Source organism: Haliotis cracherodii, unplaced genomic scaffold (assembly GCF_022045235.1).
Source record: "Haliotis cracherodii isolate W230 unplaced genomic scaffold, xgHalCrac1.p SCAF_2, whole genome shotgun sequence".
Classification (NCBI taxonomy): Eukaryota; Metazoa; Mollusca; class Gastropoda; order Lepetellida; family Haliotidae; genus Haliotis; species Haliotis cracherodii.
Genome location: NW_027266275.1, coordinates 45,753,070 through 45,778,751, shown reverse-complemented (window position 1 = coordinate 45,778,751; position 25,682 = coordinate 45,753,070). Strand labels below are relative to the sequence as shown.

At 38.4% G+C, this 25,682-nt stretch overlaps 1 protein-coding gene and 1 pseudogene across 3 annotated transcripts in view; one reads left to right on the top strand and one right to left on the bottom strand.

Annotated features, from left to right (window-relative positions):
- Positions 1-25,682, top strand: part of LOC139468148 (protein N-terminal asparagine amidohydrolase-like) — a 638,951-nt gene that overhangs the window by 261,163 nt on the left and 352,106 nt on the right. The gene's annotated exons all lie outside the window — the stretch shown is intronic.
- Positions 8,480-14,093, bottom strand: LOC139469009 (ATP-dependent DNA helicase RecQ-like; annotated as a pseudogene).

Sequence of the window (25,682 nt, the reverse complement as noted above, 5' to 3'; positions counted from 1 at the left end):
GTTCTTTGGTTTTGGCATGGAATAATTGACTCGCTTGTTGTCTCCCCTGTTCTATGAACTTTTTTTTCTCGTCTTCGTTAATACCACTGGTCTTACGAAAATTGGATTGAATCTCCTGCTTCATAACGTTGTATTTGGTGAGTTCTGACAACACTAAACAAAACTCCTCCTCGGATATCTTACAATCGGCCATTGCTGTCGAAATATGATCCTCAATGAACTTTGCTTCTGCGAGCATCCGAATATTATCATGTTTTAATGCTTTCTTTTGCAACCTACGAGAAATTAAATTTTATTGCTATTCCTGCTAGTCCTGAGACTCCGGCAGCTATTTCCATGCCAAGTACAATAGGTGCCGCGATTATAGTTGATAATAAACCAACACCGGCTACACCGAGTCCCATGCTAGCCGTTACAAGTGCGGTGTCAACTCTGTCCAGAGCATTCACGGCTCTGCGATACTATTTATACAATCCAAGTCTCAACTCCCTATCCTTCGATGTTTTATGTCGCTTATTTGATGTAATAGAAATCCATCAACAGTATCCATCTTTTCAGATGCCTCATTGAGCGCCGGATATAAACCCATAGTGTATATTATTATATCATATAATAGTCTTTAATTGGTCTTGCTTAAATGTTTTGAGAGTATACATAAACCTTATCAAATGTATATTATACGGCATGAATATCTTAGAAATAACAGAAATGCTGTCACTTTTAATAATTCGGAACCCCCTCAAGGGTTGCAACGGGTGATGCTCCAATATGAATAATACTGCAACATTGGCGTTGGTGTTTCTTTAGCCATTTAATCGTTAGACCTGGTAATATTTCGAAGGCATCTTCCGGTGCATCTCCGAACATGACTTCAATAATAATTGTAGAAAGATTAGGTACTGCACTCAAGTTCTGTTTAATATCATTGAATTCAGTTACCAAATTTAAACTAACATTTTTTACTGCTGGACGACTATATAACATATGACCTGGGTTTTCTGGCAGGGGGGTGACTAACACACTTTTTCGTTTTGATGGGATATAAGCCCCGAGTACGATCCCACTATTTATTATCTTAGTTAAATTATGTGCCTTACTCATCATCACATACGGTGGGGTTATGACGATATTCAGTAGCCACTCGATGTTTGCTTCAACCATAGTCCATTTATTATCATCGTTGAGAGTAAGATTATACGAAGTGTTTTTATGGAGTCTACTAACGTCGAAATCGCTTAAATCTCCCAGATTACCTGTGAATGTAACTTCTTTCAGCTTGTATACATTATCTTGTAAGTGTAAAGCGTATAACTTACCATTGGTACCGGGTTTAACGAATCCTTCTGTGTCTCCTAGATCGGAAAGCGCAATTGTATTACATTGTCTAAGGTTATGCGTTCCAGGGCCTGATGAATCAACCATTATTTATAATATGGTGTGTTACACTCAAGTATCCAATATGTACAGGTTGATGTTTTACATCTAATACAGAAATTTTGAGGTCTGAAATAAAACCCCGCTTTAATTTTTTATATTGTAATGATGAGAAAGATTCTGTTCTACCGCTATTGTATTTTTCATCTTTGACTGGAATAGATCTGAGTAGAGTTGAAGGACTTTCAAGTTGAATATTAACTGTTGTACTGATCTGATCAAGATGGATGCACAACTCTTTATAGGGAACTAAATCAGGTAATTTAACTCCATGCACTATATCGTTGGGTGGTATTGTCAACGTTGATAATCCAAGTGTATCTGCTAAGCTTGTACTTAGAATTACAAGCTTTTCTCCAGAGTTCAAAATCAGCATCCCATTCGACTCATTTTGTGTGAGACTAATTCCATTAGGCTTAAAAATTTCATCATTGAGTGAGCATACGCTGTAATACCTATCAGGTATAACAATGCGAGTGTGACCAATACTTTTTTCACCTATTAATAACCTATTATTTTCTCTTGCAGCATTTATATTGGTCCACCGCGGGTAATACGTTACATTGCAGAGAGCGACTTCAAGTTGTCCATCCGAGTTATCGATAGTATGAAGCAGTTCAATAGACTGACCATTTGTTATTCCCGGGAGTGTAACATACATATTAACTATACAATGATACTATATCATAACTTAAATATAAAATCAACTTATATTACTACTCAGTCGATTTTAGTAAGCCTTTCTGGTGCTAATTTTTTTGTTGAATTCCCTGATATCGTTGAAAAATACAGGTTCATAGCAACTAGCGATAAAATGGTGCACGATTGGTTTCACAATCCAACGCAATTTTGGCAGAATCAGTTAAACTTTGCCATATGGTGTGCAACAACAGGATGTGGTGTATCTCTTTATGCCCCAGGATTTGAACTAAATACGTCTGTTTTATCATTTCACGTGTACTATCAGATTAGACGTATACTTAAAGAAATTAGTGCCCCATTGCCACAGGATCGAGCATGGAATTCCTCAAATAATCCGTACAATAGGTTTGCGTATGAACGTATTTGTCACGAATTTAATATTGCTACGAGTAAAGATTGGCATATTAAAGGAATTAACCATGGTCTAGGTGTTCCGTACAGTGGACAAAAAACTATTAAAGAAGAAAGCGATGATTTAGTTAAAAAAAACATTCAATCCATTTAAGTTGTTACAGAAAAACAATCTTTTTGTAAGATTACATAATCTTAATCATGGCTGGGAACTTTCGAGTAACGATTGGAGAGGAGATCTTATGAGTTTTAAGGGTGGTTTGGCTTCTATTGTTACAAAATTTGTACAACTGAATGATACCGCAAACGCTTGGAATGAATTTCTATATGATAAAACAGAAAATAATTTTACTAACCCAGGAGTTGTAAGAGTTAATGAATCGATAAGAACTTATGTATGGGCAATTGTCGGTGTACAATCGCAAACACGAACATCCATTATCGGTTCTGGGACGGTGCTCGATGCGCAAAAACAGTTTGTCACAAACGTGGAGGATGCCATTAATTCACCAGTTGACATACCATCGTCTATAAAGCGTTATCAAGATGTTTTACAGTACGCTCAATCCAAAGTGGACTACGTTTATGTGCCGGGACTATACATGTCTCCAAGTAATATGGAACTTAAGATCGGTCAATTGATAGGTTATAATAATAAAATTGTTATCGCTACCGATCAACAAAAACCAGGTATAAATTCAGATATTAACGTCAAATTAATAACGCAAACAATCACAGGCGAAAAGGGAATAGTCAAGCCACAGTCACCACATGTTTCATAAACATCTACTGACGCACAAGTACCACCGCAATTTGCGGCTTAAAATCAACAACATACCGATGAAAGAACAGCGCTTGTAGTGGGTGGAGTCGCGGCTGGTTTACTCATGATTTGGTTAAATAGTCTTTAGCGGATACGTACAACAGCCCTGCAATTGATACGACCAGTGCCCACAAGTTTTGACTAAGCCAAGTGGTGGTCTTAGCTAATAAATTCAAGAGCCAGGAAACAACACTCCCTATTATACCGGGAAGTGCGGCCGCGGCTTTCTCAGCGAGCTTTCCCAGTGCTGAACCTAATGCTTTTACATGCTTTTTTATCCACTCTTTTATACCATCCTACGTAGGCACCAACTGAACCACCGGTTAACGCGAGAGTCAAAGTCGATATAATAAATCCCAATGCGGTTAAAATACTGGCAATTGTTATCCCCTGTTCTCTGAACAATGTTTTAATTTTATCGGCCAGTGTAGTGTCATCGTTGAGGACTTGATCGATAGTTTCTCGAATTCGATTGATTTGTGAATGAAGTGCCTTTCTATTACTGGAAGCAGCCTCGAGGCGGGCCGATCTTTCATCTTCTAAGTTACGCAATCTTTCCGCAACGCGACGTCTACTGAACTCATCGCCCGCCTCTTCAAGTTTTGTTTTCTCATAAACTATATGCTTATCGATTTTGGATATCTTGGCTATATTATTGATGAGTTCTCCCCGCATTGTTCGCATTGCCTTGTCAAGACCTCGTAATTCCCTAATACTGAACTCTAAGGATGGTGATACCTGTAACGTGGAATTATCGTAATAGGTATCCAAAGATTTCTCCGAGTCCGTCCGAAGCCACCTTCGAGGAAGCTTCCAAATTATGTTATCGAGTTCATTACGCACAGTCCTAAGAACCTTAGTAGTCTTCTCGGAAAGATTTGCTCCTCGTGAGTAGTCTACAAAACCTAATTCATCACGAACAGTGCTGATGCTGTGTTTAGCGACTGTCGTAGACAAGGCTAGGGGCTTATGAGTACGATAATGCATAAGGTCAATATCCGGAGCGCCACACAGTCGCAATATTCCTTTACTATCTACCATAAACTTTGAATACACACGACCAATAGGACTATCATCTTTAAAGGAATTGTAATAATCATCAGCGGAATCCTTGATGATGGATGCTTGTGAAAGTTCATCCATAAGATTCGTGCCACTAAAGCTGGTTTCATCAGTACCCTCTTCGATTGTATTCGGGTTATCATAATCATCTAGATCAAAATCAGTCATTTTTATATTAAACATATGGTTATATAATTTCAATATAACAATGTCTTCGCAATATGGACGCAAGTTAAACCCACAACGTAGACTTCAAGATCCATTAGGGGTCAAAGCAATTCGTCAGTCTGTAACTATAACTAATAACCCTAGTACCATCGATCAGAATCAAACGCTTCTGGTTCACTTTCCTAATCTCAGCGCACACGATGTGTTAGTTCCGGGAACTGTCCGACTAGGATTTACGATTATTTTGACTTCTACCGACGTTGACAGGGAGCCCGTTCAGAACATAGGTCATGCTATCGTTAAGAAAATCACCATTAAAATTAGTGGTAATGAGGTTTTGAGTATCGACGATAGCAATGTATACTATTGTTACATGGATCTCTGGAGAACAGATAAAGAGCGGGAAAACTTACAGTACCAAGGTATTTGTTATCAGAACACATTGAGACTGCGTTTAGATGCTTCTAGTGGTGATGGTACCGTCGTAAAAGATCAGGCTGTTGCCGACGCATTAGGTAACCGAGTCTATATTCCCCTAGACTTTGAATTACTAGATTCCCACACGCCCTTTTATCAAGCATCCCTAGGCGATAGGTTAGAATGACTACGGCAGAGTAATCAAAGCTGCTGAAGATGCTAGCTATTCCATTGACAATATCTCCCTGGAGTATGATATGATAACAGATCCCTAATTAGCCAGACAAATTCGTAATCAGTATAACGGAAGTTTAGCCATTTTGTATGATCGCGTGCTGCGACACCGAAAGATCACGAGGGACAAAAAAGATACGATGTGGAATATCAATCTAAACGTCCCCACGAGGTCGTTGAAGGGTATTTTAATGTTGTTCGAGGACCCCTCCGATGCATTTAAAAGAAATACTGAGAAGTTCTACAATCCCAAGATGACAAAAGTAGAATTGACTATCGAGGGCGTTCCTAATCAACTATATAGCCAAGGAATGCTAGCGTATCACCAGTGAGATTAAAAAACTTCCTTCTATAAAACGAAGCCCAGAAGTTAACACGGTCGTGAAAGATCTGTCTCTCGGGAGTGTATCGATGGGTGAATACCTCACCACGAGGTACGCGCTATGGCTTGACATGCGAACAACGGACGATGACCAACTACACGGTAGTGGGAGGAGAATAGAAAATGCTAGCGAGGGTGTCACTATACAGATAACGAAGCTCCAGGAATCGGCTGGTAAATTAAACATATATTTGTACGTGATTATGGATGCGCAACTTAATATACAGAATGGGAGATTCATGCAAGCAATCTATTAATAATCTTTTACCTAAAGATCTGCACTGCGCTATCAGATGCAGGCAGACGTGTTGTGGAAAAACAGCTTTTATTCTAGATATTTTACAAAGTCATTATCGGGATGTTTTCGATCATATTATTATTCTGTGCCCGACTATAAGCGTTAATAAAACATACCTATCGAGAGATTGTGTAATGAATGACGATGGGGTACACAGAGTCGATCCAGGCGATCGTTTACAAGACTGTTTACGAGTATGTCACGAAAAATACAAATGAGAATCAACCCTTTTCGTAATAGACGACTGCAGCGCGAGTAAAGAACTCACAAAAATGAAAGATATGCTTTCGTATTTAGCATTCTCCGGATGGCATACACAACATAGCGTTTGGGTACTTACTCAAAAATACAACTCTGTCACTTGGATGGAGAGGAGATATAACAGTACTCAAGACATCAGATCAGGGACGTGATTTACCCAATTTAGTTCCCTATAAAGAGTTGTGCATCCATCTTGATCAAATAAGCACGACGGAGAGTATTCAACTAGAAAGTCCTTCAACTCTGCTCAGATCTGTTCCAGTGAAAGATGAAAAATATAATAGCGGTAGAACGGAATCTTTCTCAACATTACTATATACAAAATTAAAGCGGGGTATTATTTCAGACCTCAAAATTTCTGTATTAGATATAAAACACCAACCTGTACATATAGGATACTTAAGTGTAACACTCCATATTATAAATAATGGTTGATTCATCAGGCCCTGGAACGCTCAGACAATGTAATACAATTGCGCTTTCCATTCTAGGAGACACAGAAGGATTCGGTAAACCCGGTACCGATGGTAAGTTATACGCTTTACACTTACATGATAATGTATACAAGCTGAAAGCAGTTACATTCACAGGTAATCTTGAAGATTTAAGCGATGTTGACGTTAGTAGACTCATTAATAACACTTCGTACAATATTATTCTCAACAACGAGAATAAATGGACTATGGTTGAAGCAAACATCGAGTGGCTATTGAATATCGTCATTACCCCACCGTATGTGATGATGGGTAAGGGATATAATTTAACTAAGATAATAAATAGTGGCATCGTACTCGCGGCTTATATCCCGTCAAAACGAAAATATGTGTTAGTCTCTCCCCTACCAGAAAACCCAGGTCATATGTTATATAGTCGTCCGGCAGTAAAAAATGTTAGTTTAAATTTGGTTACTGAATTCAATGATATTAAAGTTAACTTGAGTGCAATACCTCATATTTCTACGCTTATTATTGAAGTTTAGTTCGGAGATGCAACGGAAAATGCCTTCGAAATATTACCAGGACTATCGATTAAATGGCTCAAGAAACACGAGCGTCAACGTTGCAGTATTATTCATATCGGAGAATCACCCGTTGCAACCCTCGAGGGGGTTGAAATTATTAAAAGTGACAGCATTTCTCTTTCTAAGATATTCTTGCCGTATAATATTCATTTGATAAGGTTGATGTATACTCTCAAAACATTTAAGCAAGACCAATTAAAGACTATTGTATGACCGTAATATACACTATGGGTTTATATCCGGCGCTCGATGAAGCATCTGAAAAGATCGATACTGTTGATGGATTTCGATTACATCAAATAAGTGACATAAAACATCGAATAGAGAAGGATAGGGAGTTGAGACTTGGATTGTATAAAAAGTATCGCAGAGCCGTGAATGCTCTGGACAGAGTTGACACCGCACTTGTAGCAGCTTGCATGGGACTCGGTGTAGCAGGTGTTGGTTTATTATCAACTATAATCGCCGCGCCTATAGTGCTCGGAATGGAAATAGCCGCTGGAGTCTCGGGACTGGCAGGAATAACGACAAAATTCATTTCTCGTAAGTTGCAAAAGAAAGCATTAAAACACGATAAGATTCGGATACTCGCCGAAGCAAAGTTGAACAGCATTGAGGATCATATTTCGACAGCAATGGCCGATTGTAAGATATCCGAGGATGACTTTCGTTTAGTGCTGTCGGAACTCACCAAATACAATGTAATGAAGCATGAAATTCGATCAAAATCTTGTAAGACCAGTGGTATTAGCGAAGACAAGAAAAAAAAGTTCATAGAACAGGGGAGGCAACAAGCGAGTCAATTATTCCGTGCCAAAACCAAAGAACTGGTTTGAGATTCAAAATAGATTGCTTACTATCGTTAGATCACATTTAGACAAATGCTTACATAAATATATAATAATGGAGAATTACAACCCAACAATCGAAAAAGCTATTAAATGGAGAGAATTACCACAAGGTTTTTATTATATCAGTGATGTCAAACCAACCAAATACGGTTATCAATTGTTTCTTATCAGTTTCCAAGAAGAGTGTAGTTATATAGTCTGGTCTCCTAGTAAAATGAACGAAGAACTTAATAAAAATGTTGAATATCGCTTTATTGATAAAAATAATAAAGAATATTTTCATTACCATTTAGGCTCATCTGAACTAATGACAACATTGATTGGCCCCAGTTATTGGTGAGCTGGAGTCAATTTAACTTAATCTCATGACTATCGTTGAATTGCATAATCATTTTGGCATAAAAAATGCCACCTGTAGTGGTGGTATAGGTATATAAATCCAGCTCCAGTGGAGTTGCGGCAGAACCCCCATTACCTATACTACTGAAAGGCCAAACACTGCTACCCTGTAAAATGAAACAATGTCAATACCCATTCCAAGTGCACTTGTGGCAATGACCAATCGGAGGGTACCTGTTGGACTTCTTAGGCCTTTCATGATCTTATCCTCCTGCACAGAGGGAGTAAGTGAATGGTACATGTCAACCAACTCTACACATTCAGGTATTTCGATGGTGATGTATTGAAATAAACGTGCGGTATCTTTGATTGTCCTGCAGTAAATAATTGTCCTGTGGAAAGCTTTCTGTTTAGTATTCAATCCATCCACAAGCCAGCACATTGCAATTTCAATAGAAGTATGGACCTTTGATACGACAAATTTAATGTTTGGCTTGTTAGGGCTTACTGAAATTTCAACTGTATCTGCTTTCAAATTCAAAACTTTTTTCACTCTTTTCCTGATTTTTAGAGTGCATGTGGCACTTAAGGCCAAAACATTGGCATCAGGAAAGAGGGAACGTAGCTCCCCAAAGTAGGAAAACCATTTTCTGAAGGCTTTCTTCCCAGAATCATCAGTATCTTCTCCCCTGAAAATGAAAATGTTAAAAAATGAAAAGGAAATACATGTGAACCTACCATGTGGCTATTGTGTGAAATTCATCCACTGCAATAGATGAAATATTTAACTTCTGTATGGCCGATCACCACTCCGGATCACCAATTAAGGCTTCTGGAGAGGCATAGATGATATCAATTTCTCCATCCCTAATACGTTGGTCACTCACAGCACAGATGATTATTACAAGTACCTTTCTTGTCTTCAAATCATTTTACTCACTTATAATGCTCTATTGTTTGGGACTGCTATTTATTTTTGTTTAATTTTTTATTTTATTTAAATAATTCATTTTTCCGGTTGGGGGGCGACAGTATTTAAGGACTGGTCATTTATTATCCCTTGTGCCAATGTATGGGTTACGTAACTGCAGTGTATACTGTCTGAAAAAAAACACCCGTTTTTAGTAATAGTAGATCTAGACATTATTTTAATCACAATGCAAACTCTTTTTTATTTGAATTAACATTTATTTGTAAATACCAACCTTTATAGGCCGCTGTTATATCGTTGATATTTGTCAGTTTTTCCACTTGATCTTGAATCAGAGAAACCAGCGGTGAACAAACAAGAAGCTTCTCGACAAAATGATCATCTATCTCGCGCTTCAATGGGATGTTTATGAGGATTCGAACATGGTCGAGGTCTGAAATAGGTTTAGAACACCCTGGGACACCCCTGCACACGCCAATTATGTAGTGGCGTCTTACTTTAGATGGCAAGGAAACCATTTGGTACAAGGAAACCATTTGAGGATTCGAATATGAAGAAGCACTGGAATGGCTTCAGAACACCTAAGAATGCTTTGGCTCCCGCTAATTGTGTCACAACGGACTAATGACACATCAAGTAATTATTTACTCTACAGCATACTCATGTGCACTGCATCTATAAAGTGGATTCAAGTTTGCTGGAACTAAATGACTTATTGGCATGAGATGTATTTTGCCCTGTTGCTCGGAAACCGCTAGACAGATTACTTTCACACTCTACATGTGCCTGCTGCTTTAGGTGCTTGACATCTTTTGTTCTTTAACTTTGGCCATTGGTCACATGGTTTGGCAGCCATATTGGATTCAGGTCTTCAAAAGCATACGACTCAAACCGTGATATCCTTTATGGGATAATTATTAGTTGCAGCCATATTTGATTTTGATTTTGATCATTGTTTCCGCAGAAAGTTTACTTTAAAGATTATATCTTGTAAGGTTCTTCACAGAAATTATGGAAAGTTTACATCAAGTTTATCATATGTACCTTATGTTTTGTTCTTGGTTGCATGCTAAAAGTATCATTGCTTTGTTGCAATATTTGATTTTAAAATCTGAAATAAATTAAGTTCAAACACTGAAGGATTTAAGAATTTGAATATGGACAAGGATTGAAATGGGTTGAGAACACACATGGATGTTCGGGAACCCATTAATTTCATCAAAACGGACCAGTGAAACCTCAAAGACTTCAAAATCAGGAAACTATGAGAAGCCATCAATATCAAATGACTCGAGCCATCAATCAACCGTGACCAAGGCTATTACCGTATGCATACCCCAGGCATACCACCAACTCATCAAAGACCCCAATCAGCCATAATCCCATTGTTTATATTACTGGCTTCATCCTTTGTTTATGTCACTGACTTCACCGATCATTGTCATCACTACCCTTGTGTATACATAACAGGCTTCTCTACTCCAGTATAACAATATCATCTCTACTGTACAAACATTGCCTCCTACTTGTATATATACTTGTCAACCACACTCTGTATGATAATCCTTGGTGACTTTAATGCCCACAGCCCTCTTTGGGAAGACAGGAATGATTCATGCAAATGTGGCAAAATGGTAGAGAAGTGGGTTGAGGACGACAATCTCATAACTCTGGACAACGGCAGTCCCACAAGTCACACCAAGTCCACAACACATGGAGTTCAATTGATCTCACAATTGCCACCAACAAGCTCGCCTCACATTGCCAATGGCAAGTCCATGACGACACTTGGGGAATTTGAATATGGACAAGGATTGAAATGGGTTGAGAACACACATGGATGTTCGGGGACCCATCAATTTCATCAAAACGGACCAGTGAAACATCAAAAGACTCGAGCCGTCAATCAACCGTGACCAAGGCTATTATGCATACCCCCGGCGTACCACCAACTCATCAAAAACCCCAATCAGCCATCATCCCGTTGTTTATATTACTGGCTTCATCCTTTGTTTATGTCACTGACTTCACCGATCATTGTCATCACTACCCTTGTGTATACATAACAGGCTTCAGAGAAGTGGGTTGAGGACGACAATCTCATAACTCTGGACAACGGCAGCCCCACCAAGTCCACAACACATGGAGTTCAATTGATCTCACAATTGCCACCAACAAGCTCGCCTCACATTGCCAATGGCAAGTCCATGACGACACATGGGGAAGTGATCACCTTCCTATACTTACCTACATAGGTATAGCCCACCACAATTTGAGGAACAGCCCAATCCTCAGCCCACATGGGACTATGCAAAGGCTGATTGGCCTAAATTCAGGCAATTTAACTCCTTGTAATGTTTCATTGGGTGGTATTATTGTTGTTTTTCCTCTCCATCCAAGTGTACTTGCTAAGTTCTCGTAAAGAGTTACACTTTTTTCTCCAGAGTCTAATTTCACTTTCCCATTCGACTCATTTTGTGTGAGACTAGCTCCATTAGGCTTAAAAATTTCATCATTGAGTGAGCAAACACTGTAATACCCATCAGGTATATAAAAGATTGAGTAAAAATCATTGTAGTCGTCTTTATAAAATGTTTCCACCTTATTATTACCTCTCACAGTATTTATATTGGTCCACAGCGGGTAATACGTTATATCGCATAGAGCTACTTCGAGTTGTCCATCCGAGTTATCGATAGTATGAAGCAGTTCAATAGACTGACCATTTGTTATTCCAGGGAGTGTAACATACATATTAAATATACAAAGATACTATATCATAACTTAAATATGAAATCAAGATACATTACTAATCAGTCGATTATAGTAACTGCCTCTGGTGCTGAATTTTTTGTTAAATTCCCCGATATCTTTGAAAAGTACAGGGTCACGGCAACTAGCGATAAAATGGTGCACGATTGGTTTCACAATCCAATGCAATTTTGGCAGAATCAGTTAAACTTTGCCATATGGTGTGCCACAACGGGATGTGGCGTATCTCTTTATGCTCCAGGATTTGAACGATATAAGTCTGTTATAACATTTCACGTGTACTATCAGATTAGACGTATACTTAAAGAAATTAGTGCTCCGTTACCACAGGATCGAGCGTGGAATTCCACAAATGATAATTATGATAGGTCCACGTATGAGCGTATTTGTCAGGAATTTAATGTTTCTACGAGTAAAGATTGGCGTATTAAAGGAGTAAACCATGGTCTAGGTGTTCCTTACACAGGGGAAATAACCGTCAAAGAAGAAAGCGATTATTTATATAAACTTAATAAATGTAAAGTTGATTTTAGTAAGTTGGGGAGTACTAGCAAACTTTATGTAAGTTTGCATAATATTTTCTTAAAAACTAATAATTGGGATAACAACTGGAAACTTTCGAGTAACGATTGGAGAGGGGATATTATGAGTTTTAAGAGTGGCTTGCCTTATATTGTTTATACAAATGAACGATACCGCAAACGCTTGGAATGAATTTCTTAATGATAAAACGGAAAATAATTTTACTAACCCAGGATTTGTAAGAGTTAATGAATCGATAAGAACTTATGTATGGGCAATTCTCGGTGCACAATCGCAAACACGAACGGGAATCATCGGTACTGGGACGGCGTTCGATGCGCAAAAACAGTTTGTCGCAAACGTGGAGGACGCCATTAATTCACCAGTTGACATACCATCGTCTATAAAGCGTTTTCAAGATGCATTACAGTATGCTCAATCCAAAGTGGACAACGTTTATGCGCCGGGACTATACATGTCTCCGAGTAATATGGAACTTAAGATCGGTCAAGTGATAGGTTATAATAATAAAATTGTTATCGCTACCGATAAACAAAAACCAGGTATAAATTCAGATATTAACGTTGAATTAATAACGCAGACAATCACAGGCGAAAAGGGAATAGTCAAGCCGCAAACACCAACTATCGCTCAACCATCTACTGACGCACAAGTGTCACCGCATATTGCGGCTAAAAATCAACAACATATCGATGAAAAAACAGCGCTTGTAGTTGGTGGAGTCGCAGTTGGTTTACTCATGATTTGGTTAATGAACTGATTTGGTTAAATAGTTCTTAGCGAATACGTACAATAGCCCTGCAATTGCTATGATCAGCCCCCACAAGTTTTGACTAAGCCAAGTGGTGGTCTTAGCTAATAAATTCAATAGCCAGGAAACAACATTCCCTATTATACCGGGAAGTCCGGCTGTGGCTTTTTCAGCGAGCTTTCCCAGTGCTGAACCTAATGCTTTTAAATGCTTTTTTATCCACACTTTTATACCGTTTTTATCACTAGGCGGTGTACCACCACCTGTACTGCCACCGGTTAACGCGAGAGTCAAAGTCGATATAATAAATCCCAACGCGGTTAAAATACTAGCAATTGTTATTCCCTGTTCTCTGAACAATGTTTTAATTTTATCGGCCAGTGTAGTGTCATCGTTGAGGACTCGATCGATAGTTTCTCGAATTCTACTGATTTGTGAACGAAGTGCCTCTCTATTAGTGGAAGCAGCCTCGAGGTGGGCCGATCTTTCCTCTTCTAAGTTACGTAATCTTTCCGCTATGCGGCGTCTACTGAACTCATCGCCCGCCTGTTCATGTTTTGTTTTCTGTTGAGCTATATGCTTGTCGATTTCGGATATCTTGGCCATATTATTTATCAGTTCTCCCTGCATTGTTCGCATTGCCATGTCAAGACCTCGTAATTCCCCAATACTGAACTCTAAGAATGGTGATACCTCTAAATGAGGATCATCAATGGTGGTCAACATTTCTCCGAGTCCGTTCGAGGCCACCATCGAGGAAGTCTCCAAATTATCTGTGTTACTGAGTTCAGTACACACAGTCTTAAGAACCTTAGTAGTCTTTGCGGGAAGTTTTCCTTGGTAGTTCACAAAACCTAATTTATCACGAACAGTTTTGATGCCGTGTTTAGTGTATATCGTAGTCAAGGCTAGGGGCTTAAGAGTACGAGAATTGATAAGATTAATATGCGGAGAGTCACGTAGTCGCAATACCCCATCACTATCTGTCTTAAACTTTGAATAGTCACGACCAATAGGACTATCATGTTTAAACCAATTGTAATAATCATCAACGGTTGATTGTAAAAGTTCATCCATAAGATTCGTGCCACCAAAGCTGGTTTCATCAGTACCCTCTTTGATTGTACTAGTATCAGTTAAGTTATCTAGATCAAAATCACCCATTTTTATATTAAACATATGGTTATATAATTTCAATATAACAATGTCTTCACAATACGGACGCAAGTTAAACCCACAACGTAGACTTCGAGATCCATTAGGGGTCAAAGCAATTCGTCAGTCTGTAACTATAACTAATAACCCTAGTACGCTTCTGGTTCGCTTTCCTAATCTCAGCGCACACGATGTGTTAGTTCCGGGAACTGTCCGACTAGCATTTACGATTATTTTGACTTCTACCGACGTTAACAGGGAGCCCGTTCAGAACATAGGTCGTGCTATCATTAAGAAAATCGCGATTAAAATTAGTGGTAATGAGGTTTTGAGTATCGACGATAGCGATGTATACTATTGTTACATGGATCTCTGGAGAACGGATAAAGAGCGGGAAAACTTACAGTACCAAGGTATTTGTAATAAGAACACATTGAGACTGCGCGTAGATGCTTCTAGTGGTGATGGTACCGCCGTAAAAGATCAGGCTGTTGCCGACGCATTAGGTAACCAATTCTATATTCCGCTAGACTTTGAATTACTAGATTCCCACACGCCCTTTTATCAAGCATCCCTAGGCGATAGGTTAGAATACGAACTCACTTTTAATGACTACAGCAGAGTAATCAGAGCTGCTGAAGATGCTAGCTATTCCATTGACAATATCTCCCTGGAGTACGATATGATAACGGATCCCGAATTAGCAAGACAAATTCGTAACCAGTATACCGGAAGTTTAGCCATTTTGTACGATCGCGTGCTGCGACACCGAAAGATCACGAGGGACAAAAAAGATATGATGTAGAATATCAATCTAAACGTACCCACGAGGTCGTTGGAGGGTATTTTAATGTTGTTCGAGGACCCCTCCGATGCGTTTAAAAGAAATACCGAGAAGTTCTACAATCCCAAGATGACAAAAGTAGAATTGACTATCGAGGGCGTTCCTAATCAACTATATAGCCAAGGAATGCTAGCGTATCACCAGTGGGATGAGATTAAAAAACTTCCTTCTATAAAACGCTCCCGGGAAGTTAACGCGGTCGTGAAAGATCTGTCTCTCGGAAGTGTATCGATGGGTGAATACCTCACCACGAAGTACGCGCTATGGCTCGACATGCGAACAACTGACGATGACCAACTACACGGCAGTGGGAGGAGAATAGAAAATGCTAGCGAGGGTGCCACCATACAGATAATGAAGCTTCAGGAATCAGCTGGTAAATTAAACATATATTTGTACGTGATTATGGATGCGCAACTTAATATACAGAATGGGAGATTCGTGCAAGCAATCTATTAATAATCTTTTACCTAACGATCCGCACTGCGCTATCATAAGCGGGCAAAAGGGCTGCGGAAAAACAGCTTTTATTCTAGATATTTTACAAAGTCATTATCGGGACGTTTTCAATCATATTATTATTCTGTGCCCGAATATAAGCGTTAAAAAAACATACTTATCGAGAGATTGGGTAATGAATGACGACGGGGTACACAGAGTCGATCCAGGCGATCGTTTACAAGACTGTCTCCGAGTATGTCATGAAAAATACAAAGGAGAATCAACCCTTTTCGTAATAGAAGACTGCAGCGCGAGTAAAGAACTTACCAAAAAGAAAGATATGCTTTCGTATTTAGCATTCTCCGGATGGCGTACTCAACATAGCTTTTGGGTACTTACTCAAAAACACAACTCTGTCCTGAAAGATCTCAGAGAGCAAACCAAATGGGTAGCACTGTTTCATTGCAAAGATCGAGATTCATTCGAGGAATGTTTACGCGAAAATGATGTCATTTATACCAAGCTCGAACGAAATAAAGTCAGAAAACTGTTATCGGCAACGAAACACTGTAAACTCATATTAAAAACCGATCAACCAGCTGCTTATGCAATTGCTTAGCAAATATAGCAAAATGTAGCAAAATTATAGCAAAAATATAGCAAAATTATAAGAAAATTATAGCAAATATAGCAAAATTACAGCAAAAATACGATAAGTTGAACACTAGCGTTTAATATGACATAAAATGTGGTTCGAAATCATCATTCTTTCGCAACAGTTCATTATTACGGGTTTTATTGGATATGTGATTTTATATTATGTTAGACTTAAATATCTCCTTAGGTATTACATTATGGAATGCGACGAACTCATCGAACAAATGCTCAAAGAATCTGATACAGATCAAAATGTAGATAATCTTTAGATAAACATAGAGAAAGACTCGCGGCTTTGGTAGCCGGTGGAAAATGTTCCCAATATTTGGGGGAAAATTATACCATCGAAAAAATTGTTAACATGACTGACGAAGAGATTAAAAAACTGTACGCGCGTTACGAGTCAAGACTGGGAGCTACCATGACTAAAACGATAGGGTCGGCTATATTACAACTATACACAGTCGTAGCTAGTACGTTTCTCCCTCTCCCTACAGAACATCGCATGTATTTATGCGAATCTCTCGAGAAAGACCCATTCATCGAACACGCTATAAGCTCAGTGAGCTGTGAGTTTTATCATAGATACGGAATGTTTTTAGCTCCACTCACCACAGCTTAAATAACGGCTAGGTATTGTCAATTTAAACATACGTGCCCACTTAATAATATAAATGGAGATTGCGGAAACACAATCACAACAGACACCACAGATTGTGAACGAGGATGCACAACAGATTGTGGAAACGCAACAACATGTGAACGAGGAACAACTAGTGAATGAGAAAACACCACCACAAACACAAAAACAACCCAGAGTTACTAAGAACCCCCCAAAAATAGCTGCAGGAAGAAAGGGAGGACTGGCACGCAAAGCAAAATTAATAAATATTTCAAATATTAATCCGATTAAAACATGGGCACTAGTAGGAGTTGTTGGTATAGCGGCTGTATGGTTCTTTTATAAGACCGGAGAAGAGAAAACGTCACCCCCAATGCAACAAGAAGTTCAATTAGAGGTTAGCCCCCATATAATGCTATAAGAAGCATGACTACTCCAGTTACAGACGGTAAAATGTTGGTAAACGCAACTTATCATTCAGCGGTGGTCACCGGCTTGGCCATTGGCTATGCTCGTATGGCTAAAATGATTACTAAAGCCACACCTCCCAAGCTAGATTCTAATAGTTATGATATACCAATGATGATTCTGGATATTGGATTGGCTATGGCAACGAAGAATATGCTCATCAAACAAGGACTTATCCCGGAAGACATAATGAAGTAATTAAACATTTGAATATTTTATATTATTGAACAAATGAATATTTTATATTATTAAACATGGCAACAATTGCGATGATGGTCGGTGGAGCTATTGTTAATGCTCTAGCTTTTTCGGGGAGTAATTATTTATTTTCTAGTATGAAGGAATCAAATGCTAAAGAAGTTGAAGAGGAGCGTAAACGACATAACGAAGCAATGGAACAACTCCAAGCAGCCCAGTCACAATATACGCGACAGAGAATGAAGAGATTACACACATTCAATTCAAACGTTTAAGGATGTCGAATCTGCCATGCACGAATACTTCCTAGTTTATGGGAAAAAAACCCAACCCAATACCGAGACCAACAATGAGTCAGTTTTATACACCGTCAGAGGCTCAGAAAGACCGCGAGGTCACATTTGTGATTATGGGGTTGACTGCTGTATTGATTTTCAGCTATACAATAGCTACGCAGTGACAGCTGTGGCTAGTTAGGAGAGTCAGAGTGACAGCTAATCTATAAATCAATATCTCAATAGTGTAGATGTGATTTGCATTTAGACAAATGATATGATAGATGTATAAACCATGAATAATTGCAAGTTTACACTCATGGGTAAGACGACTCTATGTAACCGACGCTGTGTTGATATTTACTGTGGCATACACAATTATTACATCAGGCGCGGAAACATAAACTTTACGTGTTCTGAATGTGGGATAGGGGTCAAAGGTCGTTGTTGTTTATGTAAGAAACACGGTGCTGATAGGGTCAGGAAGCAGATTATTTATGCTAGGAAGAGAGATTACATCAATGAGAGGAATAGGATGGGGAGAATACGTATTTAAATATATGAAAAACAACCAATTAGACATTTGTCTCATTTTGCATATACCATTCAACCACAATGGTTTTTGTCAGAGAGTTGAAGGCTATGGCAAAGCAACGTGGTCTACATGGATATTCTCGAATGAGAAAACGTGAATTGATTACCTTACTTGGTTTGGAATACAACAAACCCCAGACTGTTAGAGAACTCAAAGCTCAAGCGAGAAACAGTGGGCTGAGAGGTTATTCTCGAATGATCGCTTTACTAGATAATAATGATGATGTTGAGAATAAACAACAAGAATCAATATTTGTACTCACATCCGCCGGCGTTGGTAAATATCTAAGACGTTGGAAGATGGATATTAATTCCAACATGGATGTTAACAATCTTAAGCCCATCATATGGAGTAAAATTAACGAGGAGTTAGATGATTTACAGAGTATAAAATACCAGCTGACGATTAAAATGTCATTGAGTAAAAGTAACACAGACCATAGCACCGAATATACCGAACCATACTTCCGTAGCAATCAAGAAGTTATAACCGAATCCGATACTATAAACGCATCATTAGATACATCAATTCAGAGGATACAGGAAACTTTAGAACGCTGGACTAATAGAGGTTCGGGTTGGGGTGTGGATAAAATCGATAGTTTATATTTAGATATAGCAAATTATATGGCCTTCAAAGGTGGTTCTTATATAGATTTACCCCCGTATTATAAGAAGAAAAAAGCCATAATTAACGTAAAAAATAAATCAGATGACTGTTTAAGAATGATGATAAGATCTGCATTGTTCCCCGTAGATTCTAAAATTGCAAATAGACCTTCTAGCTATCCCCAAAACGATGGACTCAACTTCGATGGTATAGACGAACCTACACCAATATCACAAATTGATAAGGTGGAAAAGCAAGATAATTTAGCTATAAATGTTTTCGGACATTCTAAAGGAATTGTTGTACACAGGATAAGCTCCGCTCCGGAACATATCCCCAGAATCAATTCATTTCTGATCGAAAAAGATGGTAAATATCATTATATGTGGATAAAGAGTTTAAACAGGCTATTATACGATCAAACAAAACATAAAGAAAAGAAATATTTCTGCGAAAGATGCCTACATGGGTACAGCAGACAAGATCTATTAGAAGAGCATAAAGAAGACTGTAGAGGTGTTGGACAGACCGCTATCAGGATCGATATGCCTAAAGAGGGAAAAAATATATTAAAATTTGAACATTATTGTAATCAAATGCTAGTACCATACGTAATTTATGCAGACTTCGAAGCGCTTATCAAACCCATAGAAAATAATCAAGATAATAATCAAGATAATAGTTTTACGTACAAAACTCAAGAACATATTCCTTGTGGGTTTGGATATATAGTTGTAAGGTATGAGGGGAAAACAAACACGCCCGTGACTCGGTTTGGAATACAACAAACCCCAGACTGTTAGAGAACTCAAAGCTCAAGTAAAAAACTGTGAGAGGTTATTCTTGAATGAGAAAAGCTGAATTGATTGCTTTAAAGAATATTGTTGAACCGGTTGCAAACCCATTGAGTTAATATTTGTACCCACAGCTGGCGTTGGTAAATATCTAAAAGGATAGAAGATGGATATTAATTCCAATATGGATGTTAATGATGTTAAACCCATCATATCGAGCAAAATTAATGAGGAATTAGATGATTTAAATAGTATAAAATACCAGCTGACGGTTAAAATGTCATTGAGTAAAAGTAACGCAGACGATAGCACTGAATATACCGAACCTTACTTCAGGGGCAACCAAGAAGTTATAACCAAATCTGAGTCTATAAGCTCATCATTAGATACATCATTTCAACGGATACAAGAAACTTTAGAACGCTGTACTAATAGGGGTTTGGGTTGGGGTGTGGATAAACTTGATACTTTATATTTAGATCATGCAAATTATATGCCTTTGAAAGGTGGATCTTATATAGAGTTTCCCTCATATTATAAGAAGAAAAAAGCCATAATTCATGTAAAAAATAAAGGTTATGACTGTTTCAGAATGATGATAATATCTGCATTGTTTCCCTCAGACAAAAATCCGGATAGGCCTTCGAGCTATCCAAAAAATGTTGACCTCAACTTTGATGGTACAGAACCTACGCCAATCTCACAAATTGATAAGGCGGAAAAGCAAAATAATTTAGATATAAATGTTTTCGGACATTCTTCTAAAGGAATATTGGATAAGCTCCGCCCCAGAACATATTCCCAGAATCAATTAATTTTTTATCGAAAAAGATGGGAAATATCATTATACATAGATTAAGAGTTAAAGCAGGCTATTATACGATCAAACAAAACATGAGGGAAAGAAATATTTCTGCAAAAGATGTCTGCAAGAATACAGAAGGCAAGGGCATAAAGAAGACTGCAGAGGTGTTGGACAGACATCAGGATCGATATGCCTAAAGAGGGTAAAAATATATTAAAATTTGAGCATTATTATAATCAAATGCTAGTACCATACATAATATACACTGACTTCGAAGCACTTGTCAAACCTATAGAAAATAACAAACACAATACTGAATGTAGTATTACATACAAAACTCAAGAACATATTCTTTGTGCGTTTGGATATATAGTTGTAAGGTATGATGGGAAAACAAACCCGTCCGTGATTTACAGAGGTCCCGATGCAGCGGGAAAGTTCCTAGAATATCTACAAAATGAAGAGAGAATAATCAGGGAAAATTTATCGTGTAAGAAACCCATGTGTATGACGAGGGATGATTGGAGGGCCCACAAGAAGTCAACTAGTTGTCATGTTTGTAATAAACCCTTGGATGGGGATTCCGTAAGAGATCATTGCCATGTCACGGGTAATTATTGGGGAGCCGCTCATAACGAGTGTAACTTGAAACTAAAAGTGAATTCTCAAACAATACCCATCCCCGTTGTGTTTCATAACCTTAGGGGATACGATTCACATCTCATTATGCAAGCTATCTCAAAGACCGACGGCGGTTTCACGTGCATTCCTAACAATATGGAAAAATACATATCGTTCTCGTTGACTAAACCTATACATTATAGGGACAAGGATTGGAAATCTAGAATAAAACAAAGTAATGGGCTTAGATTCATAGACTCCGTACAGTTTCTGTTATCTTCCCTGGACAATTTAGCTAATGCGAACAATCCCGATGACTTCGCGATAACAAATCAATATACCGATAAGATAACTTGTCATTTGTTGCTGAGAAAAGGTGTATATCCTTACGAATATATGGATGATTGGTCTAGATTCAAAGAAACTGAATTACCACCCCTCGAATCATTCTATAGTAACTTAACAGAATCTAAAATAACAGATGCCGATTATGAACACGCTCTGACGGTCTGGGATAAATTAGGTTGTAAGAATTTAGGCGATTATCACGATCTGTACTTAAAAACCGATGTACTGTTACTCGCCGATATATTTGAGATATTTAGAAAGACGTGTTTAAAACAATACGGCTTGGACCCGGCATGGTACTATTCCAGTCCCAGACTATCGTGGGATGCATTGTTGAAGAAGACCGGCGTAGAACTAAAACTACTCACAGATTGCAATATGCACTTGTTTATTGAGAAAGGATTAAGAGGTGGTATATCGATGGCAGCGAAAAGGTTTTTCTTAGGCTAATAATAAATTAGTGGAAGGATACGAGTAAACCCGACACGCATATATTATATCTCAACGCTAACAATTTGTACGGATGGGCTATGAGTCAACCTTTACCCACGGGTGGTTTTGAGTGGGTCGACGATGTCAATGCGAATGATGAGAATAAAGGGTACATACTAGAAGTTGACTTGGAATATCCAAGTTCGTTACATAAAGATCATAACAGTTATCCGCTAGCTCCCGAAAGATTAATGGTTAATAAAGATTGGATGTCGGAATATCAATGCTCCTTGATGGGTAACACTAGGTTAGCTAACGTAGAAAAACTCGTACCAAATTTGATGGATAAGACAAAATATATAGTTCACTACAGAAATCTCCAGTTATATCTATCATTAGGTATGAAATTAAAGAAAATACACAGAGTTCTAAAGTTTGATCAAAGCCCTTGGATGGAGCCCTATATAAGACTGAACACAGATTTAAGAAAGATAGCTACCAGCAAGAATCTATATAAGCTCATGAATAACTCGGTATTTGGTAAAACTATGGAGAATCTAAGGAAGCGTGTTGATGTTAAATTAGTCAGATCTAATGAGGAAGAAAGACTCAGGAAACTCATAGCCAGTCCGGCTTTTAACAGAAGCAAGATATTCGATAACGACTTAACCGCGTTGCATATGCAGAAGAGTAATATAAAATTCAACAGACCGGTGTACGTCGGTATGAGTATTCTCGACTTGTCAAAACACTTAATGTATGACTTTTATTACAACGAACTTAAGAAGCAATACGGCGATAGATGCGTGGTGTTATATACCGACACAGATTCTTTGTTGATGGAAATACAAACCGAGGATGTGTATAAAGATATGGGCAGAAAAAATAGATATGTACGACACGAGCGATTACCCTAAAGATAATCCACTGCACAGCGTAGTAAATAAAAAGGTGTTAGGTAAGATGAAGGATGAATGTGCTGGGACTCCTATAGCGGAGTATGTAGGATTAAGACCTAAGATGTATTCTATAAAGAAGTCCGATAATGGAGAGATAAGAAAAGCTAAGGGTGTTAAGAAGTATGTGGTAAAAAAGCATATCAAACACGAACAGTATAAAGAATCATTATTCAATGGTAGAACGTTCAAACACGAGATGAACTCTTGAAGAAGTTACGATCATAGGATATATGGATTAAGAATGAACAAGACATCAATATCCCCCTTAGATACAAAGAGATGGATTGATAAGGATGGTGTAACTACCTATGCTTATGGTTATGGTGGTAATACCGTACCGTTGGGAACTATGAACAACTCTTCTCATACAAATGCCCTACCGGTCCATCTTGAAGATAATAAAGAATAGGCTCTCCTTCTTTCGTAACCAATCGACTAATATTATACGTCTGAAGGGACCATATGGGATCGGTTGCGCGACGTAGGCCTCCCTCGAATTCACCGGGCTGGTATAAATATCTTACCCTTACTCTATCCGGAAGATTTCGTTCTTTGTCTCTCCTCGGTGCTGAAGATTCGAAAGTCACAGATTTCATTTTAATCGCATCGGATGGTTTCTTCCAGATTAATCTCGTTACTACATTATTCAGCGCTGATACAACGGCTGATAATCATGTCACCCATTCTGTTGATCTCAATCCCTCGGATTTCATTTCGATTCCATACTGATAGCCAAACAAACGTTCCGCTAATGTCCTGTTAAATCTTTCGACGATAGCTTGACTGCGGTGGGCCTCTCTTTCACCACGGACGATTTCGACATTGTGCTTTGTTAACAGTTTTGTTATCGATCCCATAAACTCGTGACCGGGATCTACTTGAAATAGCTTAGGCCATTTTAGCGGTCCGCGTTTATATATGCGACTCAGTGCATTAGCTTCTTCTGTTGAATCTTTCGAGGTTAATGGCTCTGCCTCTTTGTATCTACTAGCCACATCCACTACTGTTAAAGCGTATTTATACATTTTGCGTTTTACCTTATCGTGGGGAAGAAACAAGAGGTCAGCCTGAAGAACTTCATTCGTCGTAAAAATATCAAACTTCTTCCTCGGTATATAACGCGGTGCCGGTAAATATATTTGCCACATCGCTTGTTTCTTTAACCAATCCTTGGCCACATCTTTAGATACCTTACCCGCGGTGGCTAATTTTTGTATTGCTCCTATACCTTTCCAATATCCTAGTGGGCTATAGTAAATTTTATTCATTATTAATTAATATTGATGTTTCGTTTAATACAACTCATGACTATCGTTGAATCTCATCATCATTTTGGCATAAAAAATGCCACCTGTAGTAGCAGTATAGGTAATAAATCCGGCTCCAGTGGAGTTGCGGCAGAACCCCCATTACCTATACTACTGCATATGACATACCTTGGCTTTCTCGTCAACCCAACCAAGTCTGAGATCACTCCGGTTCAAGACATTATATACATCGGAGCAAGATTCCAGCTAGACAGGGGATATCTATGTCCACCAGAAGATCGATTCCACAAGACTATAAAGATGATTCAATCCCTTTCAAGTCAACCCAGCAAGTCGCTGAGTTGGTGGATGTCTCTGCTATGACCTTCAGAGGAAGGCTGATGCTACACCCTCTACAGATATGGGTCAACTCTATACGATTTCACGGCGTAGAATTTCAATCACTGTTACCTCCCACATTACTACGAGACCTCCATTGGTGGAATCACTACAGTGAATCTCAAAGTGGGAGACATAGTGCTACTTGTGAATGAAAATTCTCCAAGATGTGTGTGGCCTCTCGCGAGAATCACATATGGGTTTCCGGGCAACGATGGTCTAGTGCGATCGATTGAAGTGAAAACTAAAGACTCTGTGTTAATAAGGCCAATAAGCAAAGTGTGTCTACTTGAATCAGTTTAAGATACATGAAAGTGATGAAACAAAAGACCACGATATGAGATGGAAATGAAAACCTGAGCAGTTGAACATTGAATATGAAGGACTGATATGACCTTAACATGGAGTTATAATGTTAAATGTTTCACATTTAAGGGGCCGGGAATGTAGGCTACCACTTGTGAGGATAAGTCATTTTAGTTCTGTTATTAGAGCTTCATTTAATTCTCTACTTTCTTTGGTTTGTCCTGGTTAATCATCCGGGATTTAGTCAGTGCATGGACAAGCAGGTGGATGTAAGCAGAATGACATGAACTTGTGTAGGGTGTAAAGGGCCCATAAAATTTGTAAGTATTAACAAAATATATATGGAACAACATGTACATCATAACTAGCAATGCTATAACAAATGTAAATGGTGTAAAAGGGTAAATTGCATGTTGAAAAGGTTGAAGTGTGTATCAACAATTGTCTTGTCTGTTAAACTGTAATGCAATTTCTTGATGACGTTGGATATGTACTGAAGCTACAGTAATCATGAGTCATTATTATTATTACTGCATAATGTAAATATCAGCTATTAAACAATGGATG